This window comes from Phoenix dactylifera, chromosome 15 (genome assembly GCF_051530095.1).
Source record: "Phoenix dactylifera cultivar Ajwa chromosome 15, Ajwa_hap1_PhDact_Kaust_v1.1, whole genome shotgun sequence".
Classification (NCBI taxonomy): Eukaryota; Viridiplantae; Streptophyta; class Magnoliopsida; order Arecales; family Arecaceae; genus Phoenix; species Phoenix dactylifera.
In genome coordinates, this window is record NC_143204.1 from 22,763,772 (window position 1) to 22,783,603 (window position 19,832).

The 19,832-nt window shown below is 36.1% G+C and overlaps 1 pseudogene across 1 annotated transcript in view; it reads right to left on the bottom strand.

Annotated features, from left to right (window-relative positions):
• LOC103716291 (protein OPAQUE1-like) overlaps nt 1-19,832 on the bottom strand; it is a 69,540-nt pseudogene that overhangs the window by 14,475 nt on the left and 35,233 nt on the right. The window contains exons 18-24 of the transcript XR_015973803.2: nt 16,456-16,633; nt 15,678-15,883; nt 10,774-10,893; nt 7,080-7,178; nt 4,235-4,456; nt 447-586; nt 95-206 (exon numbers count right to left, since the gene is read on the bottom strand). The product of XR_015973803.2 is annotated as a protein OPAQUE1-like (transcript). The remainder of the gene's footprint in view (nt 1-94; nt 207-446; nt 587-4,234; nt 4,457-7,079; nt 7,179-10,773; nt 10,894-15,677; nt 15,884-16,455; nt 16,634-19,832) is intronic.

A 19,832-nucleotide genomic window follows, 5' to 3' on the forward strand; every position in this document is an offset into this window, starting at 1 on the left:
ACCTTAAGCCATGCTTTGATTAACTGATGTCTATTCAAAATATCATGAACAAGCAGAATTTCGGATATTAAAAAGTTAATTAAAGGAGTAAAACCTCAGTAAAAGGTTTTAGAACCCCAACTAGGTTCTTCCTGGGAGATAAGCTTAATGCTTTTTGCCTCAGAAAGTGATTCTCATCTTCTAAGTTTGCAAGCTTCTCCTCCAAGCTGACGCATCACCAAAGGAATGCAAACATTAGCCTAGAAAATAAAATTTGAACAAACAAGGATAAGCAAAATAATGCAATTAGTGTAAATCAGAAAAATGTTATGTAAAAACAACATTGCCACAGCTTATTTGTCATAATCAGAAAAAGAAATTTTTGAAAGTTTGACATGTTTGGCAAGTTAGCTCTATTCATTATCATGAACCTAGTAAATAGTGTCTTTCTAATGATAATATAATACTTATGCACGTTCTGACGAAGTTGCAAATATTTTGATTCCACATCCTGCAATTTATCCAAAGTATCATGACTGCATTCTCGAGCTTTCAGAAGCTCTAGCTCCATTTCCAAGTTCTTTTTTGTCAGAGATTCCAGTGAACTCTGCGGAAAAACACCAAAGTTTCATTATTTGACTTTTCTATAATCAGTTAGGCTAGCAATTAATAATAGCTGTGACTCAGATTGCACAACCTACTTCCCCAGATTCAGCATCACAAAAGAAAGACAATAATACAACTTCTATTACGAGAATGGCTCATTCCAGTGAATCCATGGCCCCCATAACAAGCTACTGATGTTGATTAGGCACAACATGCAGATGTCCTTGAGATAGTAATTCTTAGATTAAACAAATTCATGCATATCAATATAGGAAAAAGAAAAGACAATTTTGCGACATTAGGTAAAAGTGATGCAAAATATTATATAAGAGACATTAAGACAAACTGTTAATTGATTATATATGGATGCTGATTTATGAAATGCACACATTGAGCTATACCAGTTCCAATTTCCAATCGATGTAATTCTACTATGAAGAAAATGAAAGTTATGAACCTATGGCGGATGGCCAATGAACTGAACTGGTTCTTCAAGAGACTTGTATCCATAGTTAATACTAAAATTTATATTGGCAAATGGCAATACATATTATGAAGGCTGCATGTATGACACATACCACTCTCCTTTTCGCTTTTTAACCTTTTAATTCTTAGATCTTCGGAGGCCATTATAATAGATCATAGCAAGAAGAATCTTATTTTCAATTCTTGCCAACATATCACATGACTAGATATTATTGATATTATTGGACATGTCTTGTAATATTTCAAAAAAAAAAAAGATTTTTTATTTGATAGATATCACATTCAGTGATTGCTCCCAATTTGAAAAAGAGAATAACTTCAGATAGAGAACAGATGTATGATCTGAACCTAGGTAGCTGGGATCTACCACTTATGTTGCTGCATGTGCTTCAAAAACTCTCCCACACCCCAAGTTTGCTCCCCCACTTTCTCCCTGTTCACTTAACTAAGATCTAAACTCTAAACCAATAAGTATGGCTTCTCAGTTTTTTTGTAGTGGTATCTAACATAAAACAACACAAGAACTATGAAGATTTTCTACCAATAGATTCGCGATGACATGCTTAAATTTAAACCAAGAATGAAGTCATTTATGTCTTGGTTGTTAAGCCTTATCCCATCTACAGGTCAGAAATATGGTTTAGGCTACGATCCGTCAACATATGAGATTTTGTCTTGATCATCAAGACTTGTCCCATTTGTACAGGCTTGGTCTATGTAACAAGCTATGATTCATCAAAATTTGAGTACATTTTATGATCAACACTTAAGCTAAAGCCAACCCTCTAATGGAGGGCATGCTGTAAAAACTGAAGGGCTAATATGCCGGTAAGGAAACAAAAATAGAGAAATAGTTTAGGCTCATGCAACCATGAAGAAGTCCATTAAGGTTCCCAAACACTTGGAACACGCCTAGATAAAGAGGTAGAAGGCAAGACTTCTAATATGAAGTTCATAAATGGAATAATTCATGTGGATAAACAGAAACCATGAAAAAAATAGATTGAAGTCTACATAAATCTTTCAATTTTTGATGTGTTACTAAGTTATGGGTTGTCTAACAATTTCGGATATAAATATTGAATTTTGACAGTTGGCACATGGAATGCACATGTGAGAAGTTAAGGATGGCTGTGAGTTCCCATAATCACATTTTCCGTTATTTATAAAACTTGATAAATGCACCAATATCTGGAACATGCATTTCTCTTGTTACTCTCCCTTAAAAAACTGAACTAAGTGTATATTAAAGATGGGACTAACTTTAGAGGTGTGGAGAGTGGTGGGAAGTGCTGAGAGATGATTGATTTCTTACATATACACTAAAACAAAATGATGTCCTACATATAGTGAAGCCAGACTTGAAAGCTTTTACAGTAAATAATAGAAGAAGTATGGAATAGTTTAACAAACAGAGAATAACCAACTTACATACACCAAGTACATGGTAGGCCATCTAAAAAGATAATCAACAATTTTCATGATGTTTCAGTTCTACAATAACTAAAATGTTTACAAGACTTATCACCCAAGTATTAGGGTATGAGCAATTTTCAGCATCAGGAACAATATATTTACCTTGAACAAATTTTTGGAACTATTTAAATCATTTGTATGCATGTATGTGTACACATGGGTCATGAATGGTTGCCTTAACAAACTCATGATTTTATATATCAAATAGAATAACAAGTCCTTAATGAGATGATATTTTTCTCTTCCATATACAATTGGATGCAGTTTTTTCTTAACATGAGATGCTTCATTCTCATTTACTTACTTTCAGCAATTAATGGAGAAATAAGATTCAATTCTACATTCATGAAACCAACCACAGATATGGATGAAGTTGGAATACCTAATTTATACAATTGCCAATTATGGACATTGTCCATCTTACCCCAAGATGGAGGTGACTTTTCTCAATTCGAGTAGAGACTCCATATCAATGCATGACTTGGTTCTATGATACTTGGACAACACCTTACCTTAAACCGTGCTGACATGAGAAAACACAAGTAGAGCTGCAAGTTCTGAATCAGCAGGTCAACCAACCTTCATACACAGCTCTTAGAGAGATCAAGAAGTAGAGATGGAGAAGGTGAGAGAATGCAGTTGGATGTCCAGAAATTACAGAGAGGACTGTTGAAAGGAGGTATAGGACACCTATTTGGGATGAGTTTGGTTGGTGGTTGGCTATATTAGCCAGCTAGATTCTACTTTATTCTATTGTTTTTTAACTCCTCACACTCTAAAGCTTTCTTCCATAAATTAACTTAGCATTTAGTCTAGTTCTTTTTCCATCAACCAATACTATATAGTCTGCAAATAATATACACCATGATCAATCTTTCTAAAACTTAGCATTAAGTTCATTTATAATTAGTGTAACTATATGGGCTTAGTATTGTTATCTGATGCAAGACTATTGTGATTGGAGATACACTTGTTAAACCTCTTGTTACTGGTACACCTTTCCTTCTTTTTTGCTTTTCTGGAATAATATATCCTTCCTTCTTAAAGCCTGCCAAATTACCTAAACATAATTATAAGCTTTATCAAAGTCAATAAGAACCACATATAGACTTTTGTTTGCTTTTCACGATATGTTTCTATCAATTGCCACAACAAGATAGATTTGTGGCATAGATCGAAATTAGTTTTTTTTTCAAGATTGTTGTCATTTTTCTTAATCTTTCTGCAATTACTTTTATAATTTTGTAGAGACCAACAATGGTTAATGTCTTAATGATAATTAAAATTATAACAATACAGTTATTCTAGTCCTAACCTTATGTGTCAATCAGTCAATATCTACATTAGCAATTTTCTTGGAATAGCAAATTTGCAACTGAAATATTATTAGGATAAGAGAATTGAGTATTAGATATAGCGAGAAACAGTTAGGATGGACAGAAATTAACCATGGATAAAGTACTCGATATTACTTCTGATGGACTTTAGAGTGTATTTTTGCACTCGCAAATTGTTATTATAGAATATCTGGCTCACCCCACCCGACAAAAAAAAAAATAAATATGGATGTAAGTATGTAACTATCTTCCTGTTATAGTAGTTGTGAAAAGACAGATAAAAATAGTCCACTACCAGTCAATGTAAGATGTCTATTGTACCAAATCCACAAGTTAAATATCTGCCACACCTTCAATAAGAAGTTCTCCTTGTTCAGTTCTGCCATTTCAACAAGACTACTCCTTGTAGTTTCTTGATCCTTCATTGACAACTCCAACTGAATTTGAAGCGAGGAATTTTTATCGCGCTCAGTAATAGTGGCCAATTTGGCCACTTCCAACTCAGCGTTCAATGACTCCAAAGCTTTCTGAAGCTTTGAAATTTCTGCTGCCTTTGAATCTTCAGCAGCTACCTGCATTCCAAATTTCATATCATAAGCAACTAAATTACTAAGAATAAAGCTGCATTTTGAATTTAAACAGGTATATCTGCAAGAACTACACAAAAGTGAGCGGGGTACTTGAAGTAAAATAATAAATTACGTCCATCTATTTGGACAAATAATTTGGGGTACGGAATCTTAAGACCTATAGAACATTATCAATGAGTGAACTTTTAGCATTCACAAATGTTTATTTGTGACTGCAAGAAGCCATGCTTTGGACGTATAGTAAGTCTGTAATTTACGATTATTTGTGTACTTGACTGAACCATTTCTGTAGTGGTTTCCCATGTCAAACTTGTACATTTATACATAGGAATTCGAAAAAATGGTAAATGGTTCTTCTCCTATTTGTTTTTTCCCTCTCTTCCTCCAACTTGATGAGTGCCATATTTTTTTAACAGAATTGCTCTACCCCAATGCACCATTCACCATTCTGCTGAATAGCATGGTCTAATTGCTACTGTTCTAACAAGCAGATAATATCAATTTGATATTATCTACTTTGAGAGAGACCAATCTGAATTTTTCATATAGGTCCACTTCCATCTTGATGCTGAACTCTGCGAAACTCTGCACGTCACTGATCTATGCTGTCCAAGTATGACAAGCACCAGTTCCACCATGGATTACCATCAGGTCTCATGCTAATAGGCTTAATAACAACCAAAAACCATCATCCATCCAGCTATTGTCACCAATAGCTGCAACAGTTCCTTGCAAATGTCTGTCATATCGTTTCACCTTCAAATCATTGTTGAAAGAAAATGCTTCTAAAGTTAGGTTGATGGAGCAGAACCATATATTGTTCGCCATACCACCCCAAATCGGGACCGTACCGCCCCGAACTGTGACCGTACCAAGGGTGAAAAGAGGGAGGCACGGGTTCACCCCTCGGTTCGCAAAATCAGGCAAGGAACGAGGAGAGGGAGAAAGAGAGAGAAAGAGGGGGGAAGAGGAAGAGGGAGGAAGGGAAGAGAGAGAGGGAAAGGGAGGAGGAGATAGAGAGAGGCTGAGAGAGAGGAAGGGAGGCAGGAAAAGAGGGAGCTTGCCAAGGGCTCTCCCGTTTTGAAACAAAATAGGGGAGCCTCGTCGGCCTTCCTCCCTCTATCTTAGCCTCTCTTTCTCCCCCTCCTTCCAAGGGAACCTTGTTGGCCTCCTTACCTCTCTCTCAGCCTCTCTTTTTCTCCCCCTCCCTCTCCCTCTCCCACCCCCCTCTCTTTCTTTTCCTTTCTCTCCTTCTCCCTCTCCCCTTCCCTTCTGGCTCTCTCTTTGTTGGTACGTGCTGGAACAACACCATACCATTGAAAAACTGGTACGGATCCCGGTACTGGTACAACCAACCTTAGAACCATATAGTTGGATCCTATAAATGCGAAGGAGGCTCAACAGTGGAGAGTTTTATAAACTAATATTATTACTTGAATTCCAATTATTGCACATAACAATATTGAAATTGCATTAAGATTTAAGATGTATCCATACAACATAGAAAATCTTGGAATATCTTTAAAAGTATATTTGGGTGAGTATTCTATAAGATAATGAGAATTTCAAAGCTCCCAAAGATTTTCTGGTTTGGAGACTCGTAATCTTGAAAGACATCCGTGAAAAATGTTGAATGGAAAATTGAAGAGGATAACTGATGCGAGAAAATGCAATCTTCAATGAGAAATCCCAAGTATGAAATTATTCACTCAAATGCATCAAACAAAGAAACATTATTAGACAGAATCAGTTCTTCTCTATGAGGAAGCAAGAATTTCAATTGAAGCAAATCGTGGAGGAAAAGGAGGCAAGATATATTCACTAAACCCAACATTGTTTGATTAACCCTTCCTTGAATTCTCGAAGCTTCATCATCTTGTGATAGGCATCAATAGGTGCACCGCACACATATCCAATGGGCTCACCTAAGAGCTTTGGTAAACAACATACTGTTATTGAACCTTCAAATGGTTAAACTTTTTCTTGCAAAATGGGCTTTCAGATAGTGTTTAAATGTGTCCCAACTCCCAACGCCAAGATAAATTACATTAAGGACCCGTTTGGTTCGCGAGAAAAGGAGGAAAAGTGTGGTCAACAGGAAAACAAAGAAATACCTCTTGATTGGTTGGAGTTTTCAAAGGAGACATGAGAAAGCTACTTTCCCATTGGTTGGGAATTGGGGTCCCTTTTTTTTTCCCCCAAAAGTACCTCTAAGTCATCAAAATCCAGGGGTAAGAACTTTCCCTTTATTAAGGGTATGATAGGTATTTCATACAACTTTTTCTAAGAAAGTAGATGCTCAACCAAATATAAACTACTTTGGGATGTGCCACTTTTTTATGATCAACCAAACATACTAAAACCATATTTCAAGCACCATATTTTCAGAAATCATCTTCCTAGAAAAAACATTCCAGCGAGAAAAAAATTTTCTCGTGAACCAAACGAGTCCTAAGAAAGTGCATCCTGGCAAAAGATAAAATAAAAAATATACATGTCGAGAGGATAAAATATAATGAATAAGATGAGCAAATTTCAACATTTCAAATTCAAACAACTGCAAGAACAATAAATTTGAATCCATAATCTAGGAAAAGAAGGGTACTCTTAATCTTTTTTCCAATGTCAGTCGCAATGTAAGATCTTCCAAACTCTTCTCAAGTTTGTCTTTCGCTTTACGCAATGCACCAGCTTCGTTTGCAGCCTAAAAGGAAAATAACAAACAGAAGAAGTAAGCAAAAGCATCTTTTCAAACCAAAAAATGAACAGAGAACGAAACTAAGTATGTAAAAACGAATTGCTAGAACACTAATACAACAACTAGATGGAATACTTGTTTGATAAAATAGAAGAATAACAGCATAATCAGGTGACAGGAAGAGGGGATCTTTCTTGTAAACTTTCATTAACCTCAGACTAGGTTCATGAAAAAGATTACAATCTGTACCCATAAACCACCTAATACTGCATATAGGATTCTATTTTGAAATTCGAGATGATATAGGTACAGGTCTAACTTTATCCTATCCTCATCTGCTCTCTCTCTAAATTTTTTTTGCTTCAATTTAGAGAGAAAGAGCAGATATTTCTATATCAAAAAAAAAAGAAAATCGGGAGATGATTAAATAATAGATACATAGACATCTAAAGGGATGTATATTCGATAGCAGTCTGAGCGGCCATTCTCTTTCTGGCTGTTGTGACAGGTGAAGTGGGCAGACCAGCAAAGGGAATTTATCCATTTGGATAGGAAAGCCATTCTTTCAAAACCGATTCTGGCTCATTTGGCATACCTGCATGGATTAGATGTCCAGATAAACCCCCCGACCTGGGAAGTCTTTCGACCTCACTCACTTGATCAGCAAATGGGAAGCTTGAAAAAGCGGCTTTTCGCTCCTCTCCTTACAGTCGAGTGGCTTTCGCTCCTTCTTCCGTAAAATAAAGCAAAACGGCTGCTGCAACTACAGGTGAAAGTGGCACGGGTCTTGTATGATGGAGAAAAAATGACCAGAATCAAAAGATAGACCAAATTCAATGGAGGATGGGGAGTATGGCTGAGATTCGACGTCAAATCCCTTCTTATTTTGTATGGGATCCGAACTAGGCTCTCAGAAGCAATCCATGCTTTCAGAATGATGTTTTTTTGATTACGAGGAAAAGGAAAATCGAAAATCGACCAAGATCCTCGGGTCATTTCTTGGTGAACATAATCTGCAATAATCTCTTCGATTTATTCTTAATATTTTTCATTATCGAAAAAAGTAAGCAGCCGGTTACTCCCCAGGTATGCTCCCTAGTTAACATCAAGAACAGTTAAGCAAAGAGAAGGAAAGTTGTTTCCTGGTTCTTTATTGAACTATTAAACCATCTTTATACCTTTTTTGATGCTTAGACTGATGCAGGAAGAAGTGAAGACCAAAATAATAAAATCCTTTCTCAAAAATCATGCCCACTCTGGTAGACTGATAGTATTTTTCAAGTTTCTGTTGCTTTCAAATTTTATATTTAGCTCATCTGGTGTGCAAATTGATGAACAGATGAGGCTTTAGTATGGGTTAGTAAAAAGAAGTGAAGGACAATTACAGTATACAAATAAGTGTTGTGAGCAAGGATTTAGAAAGGGATAGAGTGAAAGCAGATGTATCCCTTAACAGAAACAACTGGTTATAAGATATTTGTAAAACCAACCCCATAAAATATCGAGATATTGGATTTGATGGTTATAGTTATGTTTGTCTGTGACTTCCTTGCAAAAAACCAACCAGAAAGATATGTTGTCCTTTTAAGTTACTTCTAGGACTGAATAGCCACAACAAAAAGTCCATGTCTCAAGAGAAACTCTAAAACAAGGAAGAAAATATTAGAAAAATCCATGCAGCATGGATGGAATGACACATGAAGACCTAAACATCAGGTTCCAGAAGCAACAGCTGTTGTGTTTTGGATATCAAGACTTGCACTCTATTTCATATTGCAAGTAATTAAGATCTGTTTCCCTGCTAGATATAACATTTAATTAATAGCAGTCAGATAAAATATGTGAAGTAATTCATAATTAAATTCATAGGGGAGAAGTAACTATGAATAAAAACTGCAGTCAATCTCCGAGTACGGTATGCCCCATATCGGGCGCTACAGCAGACCATGAACAAACTACCGAATAGTTAAGTGGTAAAAAGTTATATGCAACTTTAAATTATGCAATTTTACGTGAAAATGATTAAAATAATAATCTATACATAATGAGCTACCTAGTTGGTATCAATAATTTAATCAATATAAGCATAATTTTATCATCAACTTTAGGAGAGAGCTAATGAAGAGAAGTATTAGTAGGTATGAGAGTACAAATATATTGGTAGTGGTGGTGATGATGACAAAAAAGGAAGGGAAAAATTGTTTAGAATAATTTAAAATAAAAGAATGAGGGGAACAGAGCATCTAAAGTTTAAATGCAAAGGAAATTAAGAAATAGAAAGAAAAGGCTAAGGATGCCTCCCTTTCACTGATGGATTACTAAATGGATTACTTACTGTGAGATTAATGCTAAGTTCAAGATGCAAGTAAAGGAAATGATTACATTTCTCTCATCCTAGCATCCTTAGTTGTATTCAAAAGAAACATGTTCCTGATTATGCAATTATCTTGAAAGGAAACAATACTAAGTGAGATAAAATCTCATTTAATTGTTAGATAATTTATATATTATGTAAATATATTTTTTACTTATTTAATTAATAGTCGAACATACTAGATATTGCACATAGAAAATTTCAGAATAAATGGCTGACAATTATTTGAGCAATTAATTGGATTAAATAGCTGCTTAAGCACTTAAGTAGATGTCTAAATGGCTAACCTGACTAAACAACTGCTAAACACTTAACTGGTTAAGAACTGGATGGTTGTTTAACATGCTACCTAATCTGCTGTGTCCAATAACATTGCCAAGAAGCATTATAAGTTATAACCTTACTCCAAAAGGCAAGAATCTATTTTTTTTAATTGCTGATAAAACTGCAGGCAATCTGAGAGAAGGTGAACTTTTGCCAATGCATGCTGTAGAAAAGACAATACCAAACGAATAATGTATAACAACAACCAGTAACCAGTTCACTGCACTTTTGACATGCAGCATTACACTACCAAGGCTTGTCTTGCAAGCTTGAAACTATCACCCCATTCTCTGTATTTCCCAGATTTAGAGAAAATGAAAAAAGTAAAAGTGAATACCCAAAACTGACACAGTTAAAAAAATTGCAAAATCTCAGCAACATTTTAAAAAAGAGAAGAAGGATCAGAACTGAAAGATGAAATATAAAATAAGTATAATATTGGAAAAAAGGATCCAGTTAATGATACTGCACTCTAGACGGACTTACAAAGTAGCTAATCATTCCCATCCTGATTCAGACTTGCATGAGTTGGGAAGAGCATTTCTTTATGACTGTCCGAGAAAAGAGACAAAAGGGAACATAACCCAACTCCCCCACACCCTCCCTTCCCGGACAAAAAAAGAAAATCAAATAAACAAAATAAAAGAGCTACAAAATTTTCTCAAAAACTTCATTTCAATAAAGCTTACGAGCATATACATGGAGGCATAAGCTAGAAATTAACAGAAAATTTAAATTTCCATAGTGCTGCTACCTTATTCTTTCCCAGTAACTTTACTAGTTGCACAGGAAACAGTAGGAAACAATTTTATCATTTACACATATACTTTTTAGGAAATGCCCCTTGTAATGAACCAAAAAAAAACTTTCAAGATCATCTAATTGTTTAGAAAGTGTTCATACCAATTTGAGCCTCCTAAGCTCTCTTTTTGCAAGCTTCTGTCTCCAAGCACATTGTATGGATATTGCAGCATGTTGATACTGCCGATAAAGCAAGGAGATCTTTTGCATCCTCCATTGCGCCTACATGATTTAAGTAAACATCAGTAAACACATTCTACTTTTAACACTAATAGTTTCCAGATGCTAACTCACAGAATGAACCTAAGCATTATGAGATATCACTAAGCAATGGTGGTAACTTAATACTTAAAAGCCAGAACAGAGAACCAACTTCAGTAACAACTTACAGGAACAACTAAATATTCCATCGAAAGTTCATCTACTGCTTCAAAAAGGAAAAGAATACCAATAATACAAACAAAAATATTTTCAAATCAAGCGATGCAAAAATGATAAGCTCGCAGAAGCAACACTTAATTAGAATCACTGATTAAACAAAAATAAATGCTTCTGATAATTAGTAAAGAGCGGACCTAGAAGAAGTGAGGTTGAATATGTTAGACGAACATGAACATACAATGTCTCTTAGTCATAGTCATCACGAACATTTTACTACTTAGTCTCGTCATATTTTTTGCCAGTATAATTAAAAAAAGACCATTCTTGCCGTATATATTTGGGTTATTGCCCTTAAAATTGCAATGTGAGGATGAGCTCTAGGCGCAATGGTAAGGTTTCTCCATTATAACCTAGAAGTCATAGGTTTGAAACACAAAAACAACCTCTCTGCATGATAAGGCTGTGTATATCCACCCCTTCCCAAACCTTGCAATTGTAGGAGGTTCATGCACTAGGATGCCCTTAAAATTGCAATATACCATGCATACCATGCATCTCAAAATATCATGGTGTTAGAGATATATCAAATCCCTAGATTTGTCATTCAAGCTTCAGGTAAAATATCTTGAGGATCAGACTGTTGCAAAAAGAAATAGGATTGACTCTGCACACTTGTTACTTTGCCAGAGGATTGCTTATCCCAGCAATTGCTCTCACATGGTGACAAGAAAATTCAGAGGAGGAACTGACTAATCATTGCAGATTTCTTCGAGTGTTTAAATGGATCTTGTGATGTGATCACATTCTACAAATATCTCTTTAAGTTAGGAATAAAATAGAACCTTCTCGTTTAGGTTAATGAGCAAAATACCAAAATTACCATCTCTCCTTCGTCTAGTCATCTTAGGACTAGTAACACAATAGGTTTGTTTGTTATCTCGTTCACCACCTGCATTATACACATGAATTTTCTGCAAGATTTAGGCCCCAAAATTAGGGCAGGTATGCCAGTCCACCTGAAGTATGCACACTTCAATATTTCTGTCTCACATTTGCAGTCTAATTTATGTCAAAGCCCAGAAGGTTCCTATATTAACCGTCTTAAGTTCATAGATTGATTGACAGCTGAAATGTTAGCACTTGCTTTGAGATTCTTTAACTGGACATTCCATTTATGAAGTGTTAAGAAATATCAAGAAATATCATGTCAACTCCAATACTGTGAGCACTCAAAAAATCCTAAAACTTGAAATTTCCAACATAATCCAGAAACCAAACTCCCAATAACAAATGAAATGACAATGAGCAAAAAAAATATTCCAACAAACAAACAAAGCATTTGGAATTTTGATGCTTCAGAATGAAAGATAATGAGTAATGAAAAGCTAACTATATAGCTGCCAATTAGTTATGCGAGAAATCAGCTTTGGAAAAGTCTAAAAAGATAGACTAAAAATGAACACAAAGTACACTAGAAAAGCACATTTGATAGAGGCATCAAGAAAAATGTTTATATTTCAATAGATATGAAATTAAGTTAAATAAATGTCTTTGGGAACCTTGAAAATATGGAAATAGACAAATGGTTGGAGAGAAAAAGTGGTACATCTCAGTACGTCTCAGTCCGATCAGTACACTTCGGTATGGAGCGGTACACCTTGATACAGGCGATTCCAACTTGAAGGTATGTTTTGTACCGGTTTTCTCCCGATATGGTACGCCCCATATCGGGCGGTACAACAGACCATGCTCTAATCCTTAAGGGCTTAAACAAACTATCGAATAGTTAAGTGGCAAAAAGTTATATGCAACTTTAAATTATGCCATTTTACACGAAAATAATGATTAAAATAATAAACTATACATAATGAGCTACCTAGTTGGTATGAATAATATAATCAATACAAGCATAATTTTATCATCAACTTTAGGAGAAAGCTAATGAAGAGAAGTATTAGTAGGTATGAGAGTACAAAAATATTGGTAGTGGTGGTGATGACAAAAAAAAAGAAGGGAAAAATTGTTTAGAATGATTTAAAATAAAGGAATGAGGAGAACAGAGCATCTAAAGTTAAAATGCAAAGGAAATTAAGAAATAGAGAGAGGTGGGTAAGGATGCCACCCTTTCACTGATGGATTACCAAATGGATTACTTACTGTGAGATTAAATGCTAAGTTCAGAATGCAAGTAAAGGAAATGATTACATTTCTCTCATCCTAGAATCCTTAGTTGTATTCAAAAGAAACATGTTCCAGATTCTGCAATATCTTGAAAGGAAAAAATACTAAGTGAAATAAAATCTCATTCAATTGCCAGATAATTTATATATTATATAAATGTATTTTTTAGTTATTTAATTAATAGTTGAACATACCAGATATTGCACATAAAAAATTTCAAAATAAATGGCCGACAATTATTTGAGCAATTAATTGGATTAAATAGCTGCTTAAGCACTTAAGTAGATGTCTAAATGGCTAACCTGACTAAACAACTGCTAAACACTTAACTGGTTAAGAACTGGATGGTTGTTTAACACGGTACCTAATCTGCTGTTTCCAATAACATTGCCAAGAAGCATTATAACCTTACTCCAAAAGGCAAGAATCTATTTTTTTCAATTGCTGATAAAATATTCAGACTTATAGGACAATCTACCCTAGCTTTTGTTTCTTTGGAGAAAAAGCAAATGATGGAGTACCAAAACTGATATTTTTATGGAGGTTAAAGAAAACATATTAGCAACGGAATATTTTGGGATCATACGGGAAAGTAGACAAGCAAGAAGAAAATTGTGGTAAGCAGCATCCAGGTTAAATTTTCTCTCAAATGGCAGATCTACATTAACAATGCCATACAACCATGACTATTTCATTAAATATGACAATCTTATTAAAAGTGTTATGAAAGAAAGTCAATCATCAAAACAAAAATTCTCTATGAACAGTCTTTGAACCCTTTACAAGCCGTGTCACCAGCAAAAGAAAATTTCAGGCTTCTTCATGAACTGGAAGAATGGTCCAAAAGTATGATGAGTGACTTGGCAAGGAGCAAAGTTTCAAACAGTGGCACCACCAAGTAGAAGCAAATTGCATAGCTGGACACTGCAAGAGAGACACTGCAAAAATTCTATAATGCCTAGCCAGCTTATACCAAGATAAATTTGTTACTGTCTTGTTGCATGCTTAATTAGAGACATTTTATTATATGCCACATCATCTATGTAGCGGATTAAGGGATGGGAAGGAAAGAGTAGAAGAGTCCTGAGCAAAACTAAATGAACTATGTAGCAATGCTAGCAAGAAATACCAACCCAAGCTATTTTTTTTTTTTAAACAAACTCATCATGGTTTGAAGGAGATATCATTGGTGTCTTATATATCCTTATTACCTACAATTGTAACAACATTTTGTGGATGTTCTGAATTGATTACTCCTATAATTTTCTTTCCTAGTAATCTTTTCAAATTTGCTTGAAATTTGTTCACAGAAAGCTATGCATGCAAACTGTCCAAGCCAACTGGTTGTGATACCAAATTAAAAATTTAGTTCTAGAATTTTGAGCATCAGCTTAAAATAATTCCTTAAATTCCAACAAGAGTGAAAGTTGTTCCTCATACCAGGAGATAACAACATGAACATGCAATTATGAAGCTACTTACATATTAATAGTCTCCAAAAGAAAAGAAACAAGGTTTTTTTGTCTCGGTATCAAACCCTATATCGGTGCCATACTAGCACTGTGTTAGTACCATGATATGCTGAACCGGCCGATTCAGCACGTACTGTATCAGTCTGAGTCCTGATCGGTACGACAGAGCAGTGAAAACTGGTACACGGCCCGTAGATGCCGAACCCAGCCGGAGCCAGGGAAGAAGAAGAGAAGGAGAGAGCGGGCAAGGGGGGGGGGAGGAGAGGCCTCCATTGCCCATGAAGGACCGCGGCGAGCCGGCGGAGGCCAAGGGGAGCCGGCGGAGCCCGAGGGGGAGCCTGTGGGGACGCAGCGGAGGCCGAGGCTGCAGCTGTGTCCCCTGTTTCTTTCGAAACAGGGGACACGGCCGCGGTTTTTTAATTTGAGAATTTTTAAGTGAAGTCGGTAAATTGCTTGCCGACTTCACTTAAAAAATTTCAAATTAAAAAATTTGGAGACTAAGGCTTCTCCTCCCTCCCTCCCCCGTTCGCACTCTCCTTCTCTTCTTCTTTTCTGACTCCGGCTAAGCGCACCCGCTTCCGTGGGAAAGAGCTGACCGGTTCGGTACCGGTTTAAACCAATCCAAACCGAACCATACCGGTCCGATAGGCCACCGGTATGCCTATCGGTACCGATACGGTGTACCTTAATTGGTACAGTATGGTACAGAGTCTTTTTGACGTACTAACTATTGGTATGCTTTTTGTACCAGATACCGATACCAAATTGGTACGGTACGGCCCATACTGCCCAGTTCGGGCCAATACGGCAAACCATGAAAAAAAGAATCCAAACTAGAATATCATATGCATGTGCAACAGAACAAAGTAGCTAATACTGTGAATAAACTATGCTCAAACAAATGAACAAATTTGCACACAAAAAGAAAAAGAGTGATTTCATACCATGCAGTTAAAAATAAAAAAAAGAAACCTGGATCAGCATGGCAGCCCTATGCTCCTTCATGCGCATGAAACTTTGGCGAATGACATAACCTCGAATGCTAGATTGAATGACTAAAACTGCTGAACAACAATGCAAGAAAGCATCGTGTGATATCCATCTTCGTATATATTTTTGAATTGTGAGAGCTGCAGCTGTTTGTCTTTTAATTTCATATCTACTTTGAGCCAAACAGCCTGGAAAAAATAGCAGAAATTGTGGCAAATATAATTTAATTAGGTATAAATTGTCACAGTTTTGCATTCATTCGACATATAGTGGAGCGGAAAGGAAAAACAATGCAGTAGAACAAGTATCAGCATTGATAATATGATCCTTTCATAGGTTACACTAATGGCATCCATCAAGAAAAACAAGTAAAATATGAAGGTACAGTAATAATATATATTTATATGTGCACGACCTCATAATCATCAGACAAGCATTTAAAAATAGGAGGATGTCTTTAAATAAGCACAAACTTTGTCATAATTCATAAGACATAAAAAATTGATTTAACAAAGATGGTTTTCAAGCCAATAATTTCCAGTATTCAAATTTAAGATTCATATATTTTATAGTTGGTTACAACCGGCAGGAAACTGTTAGAAACTTAGAAAGGCCCAAGTTTCTTTACATCCACTTTTTTTGCTAACCATAATTGAAGAAGCATACCTGCACAACCTCAGCCTACTTTGTGATAAATCACCAATATAACATAGTCTAATAAAAATTTACACCTGTAGGAGCATAGTATCATAGAACATACCCCGCCAATATGCTTGGAGAGTAATCGCAGCCCTCCTAGTTATCACAAATTCTTTGTTTGCAATAAATGTTCGTAAATACCCTTGAATAATCCTTGCAGCATTATCCAGAACCTCAGCACGCCGAGAATCTAAAACTGCAATCTGACCGGCCCGAAGGAAAACCTTGGTCCTGCCAAGCTGCAAAAATCAAATATTAACATACAAAAGATGATAAAAAAAAGTCATCTTAAATTTTCCATTAAATAAAGAAAAAAGGACAGAAAGAGGAGAATTTTACTAAAAGGTCAAAGTAGACTATTATGTACATCCATATTTAAAGTTCATTCGTGTTGCTAATCTACATCAAAAGGTGGCATCTACTAATGTAATTGTAATACCTCAATGCACTAGTATCTTAATCATCATCATTTGTATATACGAGCCAAGTAAATTATAGCAACTATTGATATGCATGCATAGAATCCTCATGAGAATGAATCTTTTGTATGGGAACTCCATTAGTTAGTGAAGATTAGGATAAAATTACTAATAATATTCTAAAAATAAATTAAAAAAAAATTGAGGGACTAAATTGCTAATACTGGAAGTTATGGCCATCTCATTCTTAATACCACTCATGCTTGTAGATACCTCATGTTTACATAGCTAATTGCCATCTAGGGCTTGAATTGCCACCTCATGCTTAACCACTGAAACGACCACTTCATGCTTACCAGTTACTACCACCTCATGCTTGCTATAAGACTATCACATAAAGTGTATCATTACTTGAAAGTTGAAACGGACACCCTGTGCTTACCAATCAGCCACCCAGCTAAACCTAATCTTGATGCCCATCTACCATTTTATGATATCTGGAAATCTCATGCTTGGTGCTGGGCTCCTGCCATTTTGCAATTCTAGATAAATTACAGCCACATAGAGAATAAGCAATTGGTGAAGAGAAAGGAAGGAGCGTAGGAAGAGGAAGAAAGAGATGAGGATAAGACGAAGAGCTGGACAAGGGGCATAGGAGTTTAATTAACACTATTAGGTAACTAGCATCTCCAAGTTTCCCCAATTTAAGTTTTTGTGCTTCTAAGTTTTGAAATCAATCTTGCCTATACGGTTAAGTTCCTGATAAGTCAGGCTTCTTTCGTACCTTTCAACTTAATCTTTATGAAAACATTTAGAAAAATAAAAATAGATGTCATAGTTGGAGAACATTAGTGGAGCCCTAGCCTGGTGGTATATGAGTTCCCTTACTCGATTTATCAATCAGGAACCTTTGGTTGTGTAGTATTTACACCTTCATTTGGATTATCTATAAGAATATATGTGGATCCCAGATACGTGTATGAGTGGCCTCACTCGGTATTGATGAGGAAGCTTTGGCCAAGTGATATGTAGACCCTTGGCCAATGGGTATAACAGGACCTTGAGGAACATGAGTACCCTCATTTGCATTAGCGACAAGGATACTGAGTGGCCTCCTTCCAATTATCAATGAGAATATGAGTGGGAACCGACCGGTTCAGCAGACCTTCAGATTAACAATATTCTTGTAATATCTAACCTATTCTTAAAGTAAAATTATTTAAAAATCATAAAAATCTGATTAATCATTAAAAGTATGGTAAATATATCAGTAACTATTTACAAAAATTTTAAACTACCTAACTTGCATTTTGTTCTTCGATGGAACTTATATGATTTTTAATTATTTCAAAATAAAAGTTAATTATAAAATATTAAATGATTAAATTCTATAAATGCGGATTATGTGTCAATCAACAAATCTGTGAATCTCGATTGTCTATTATCAATAAGGTATGCCATATCGCATCGAACCAGACTGTACAGGGCGTACCATACCATATCGATTCGATACTGCTATGTGGTATAGGGGTGTCTTGACTCTCGGTATGCCGAACCAACTTTGGTACCGGGCATACCGACATAGTAACAGGGTGGCATGGATACAGGGTCCTGTACCGAGATAGTGTATCTTGATTATTAGATATGCAAGCAATATAGATAGGTCGGGAAATAGATTCTAGTAAGAAGCATCAAAAAGGGACCAGATATTGGATGGCGCCATAAAAAGATGGATTTTAAGAGGCGCCATTGGATCTGCAACTAGTGAAGTGGATAATAAAGGAGGTGGGATCACTCGGTTCAAACAACATTCAGCAGGTGGCTATAGTGATGTTGTAAAGTGTACCAAGGTGCCTAAGAACGTCAGACAGGCAATGAGGGACCACTTGCTTAGCCTGAAGAAAGTGAAGTAGGTTGCTAGAAATGAGAGGGCTCAATTGACCATAGGGTAGCTGAGCCTGAGAACTAGTTTGTCACAGATGATGATGAGGACATGTATGAACAGTCCAATCCAGATGATATGGAGGCTGTTGAGATGTGCAAGGCCACTCGAGTCTTGATATGAGGAGGCAATTAAGGCACCATGGATAGTTTGGAGTTTGGACCTTTGCATTACAAGATGGGTGGTGGCTCCAGTTCATTGGAGGCCACAGTTGGAGGCAACCCTGAGTTATAGAGGAGTCAGAGGAAAAAGCAAAGGCATCAGATCCATGTTCACTTCATCTGGGAAGCATGGAAAGAAGACCAACTCAGGGACTAATATTCATGTTATCGATTCATGTGGATATGCAGACCAAACAGCCAAGCAACCCCAGATGGATGACTATATCAGGAAGGACAAGAAGATCACATTAAGCACCACCATCACCAAGAAGTTCCACGAAGTCACATCCTGACTCTCATTGCAACAAATAGATTTTTTTCTCAAATATGATCACTGAAGTGCAGAAGCAGCGCCCGGATATTGAGCCTCCTACGCCATATGTGATGCACGGGCCATATTTGAAGTGAGGGTCTAAAGAAGTGGATCAACTCATATAAGCCTTAATATGAGTTATATAGTGTGATATTAATGCATGATGGCTGGTCCAAGCCAATATGAAGGAGAATCATCAGCTTTCTACAATATTGTGACAAGTTGACTTTCTTCCATGAGTCCATCCAGGATATCCAAGAGCTATTGCGTCGAATAAAGGAAAGTGGAGATTAGTAACAGATCTGCCAATGTATCATATAGCTATAGTAGAAAGCAAATTTTATTATATGCCAGACGTGAATCTCCTAGTGCATTAGATAGAGTGGACAATATTCTCTATCCACGTACGATCCATATGCATTCTTCCACTCGTTATTATTAAAGGAAATTCGACTCTGCCCATTACTCCTCCCCTATGGATAAGGTATAGCCAGGGGTCAAACTATGGTGCTACCTTCTACAATACCCAGACTATGAACCAATCTCGGATATCTATGAGGGCCATAGACACTCTACTTGAGATTGAATTAATAAAGTGAGTTA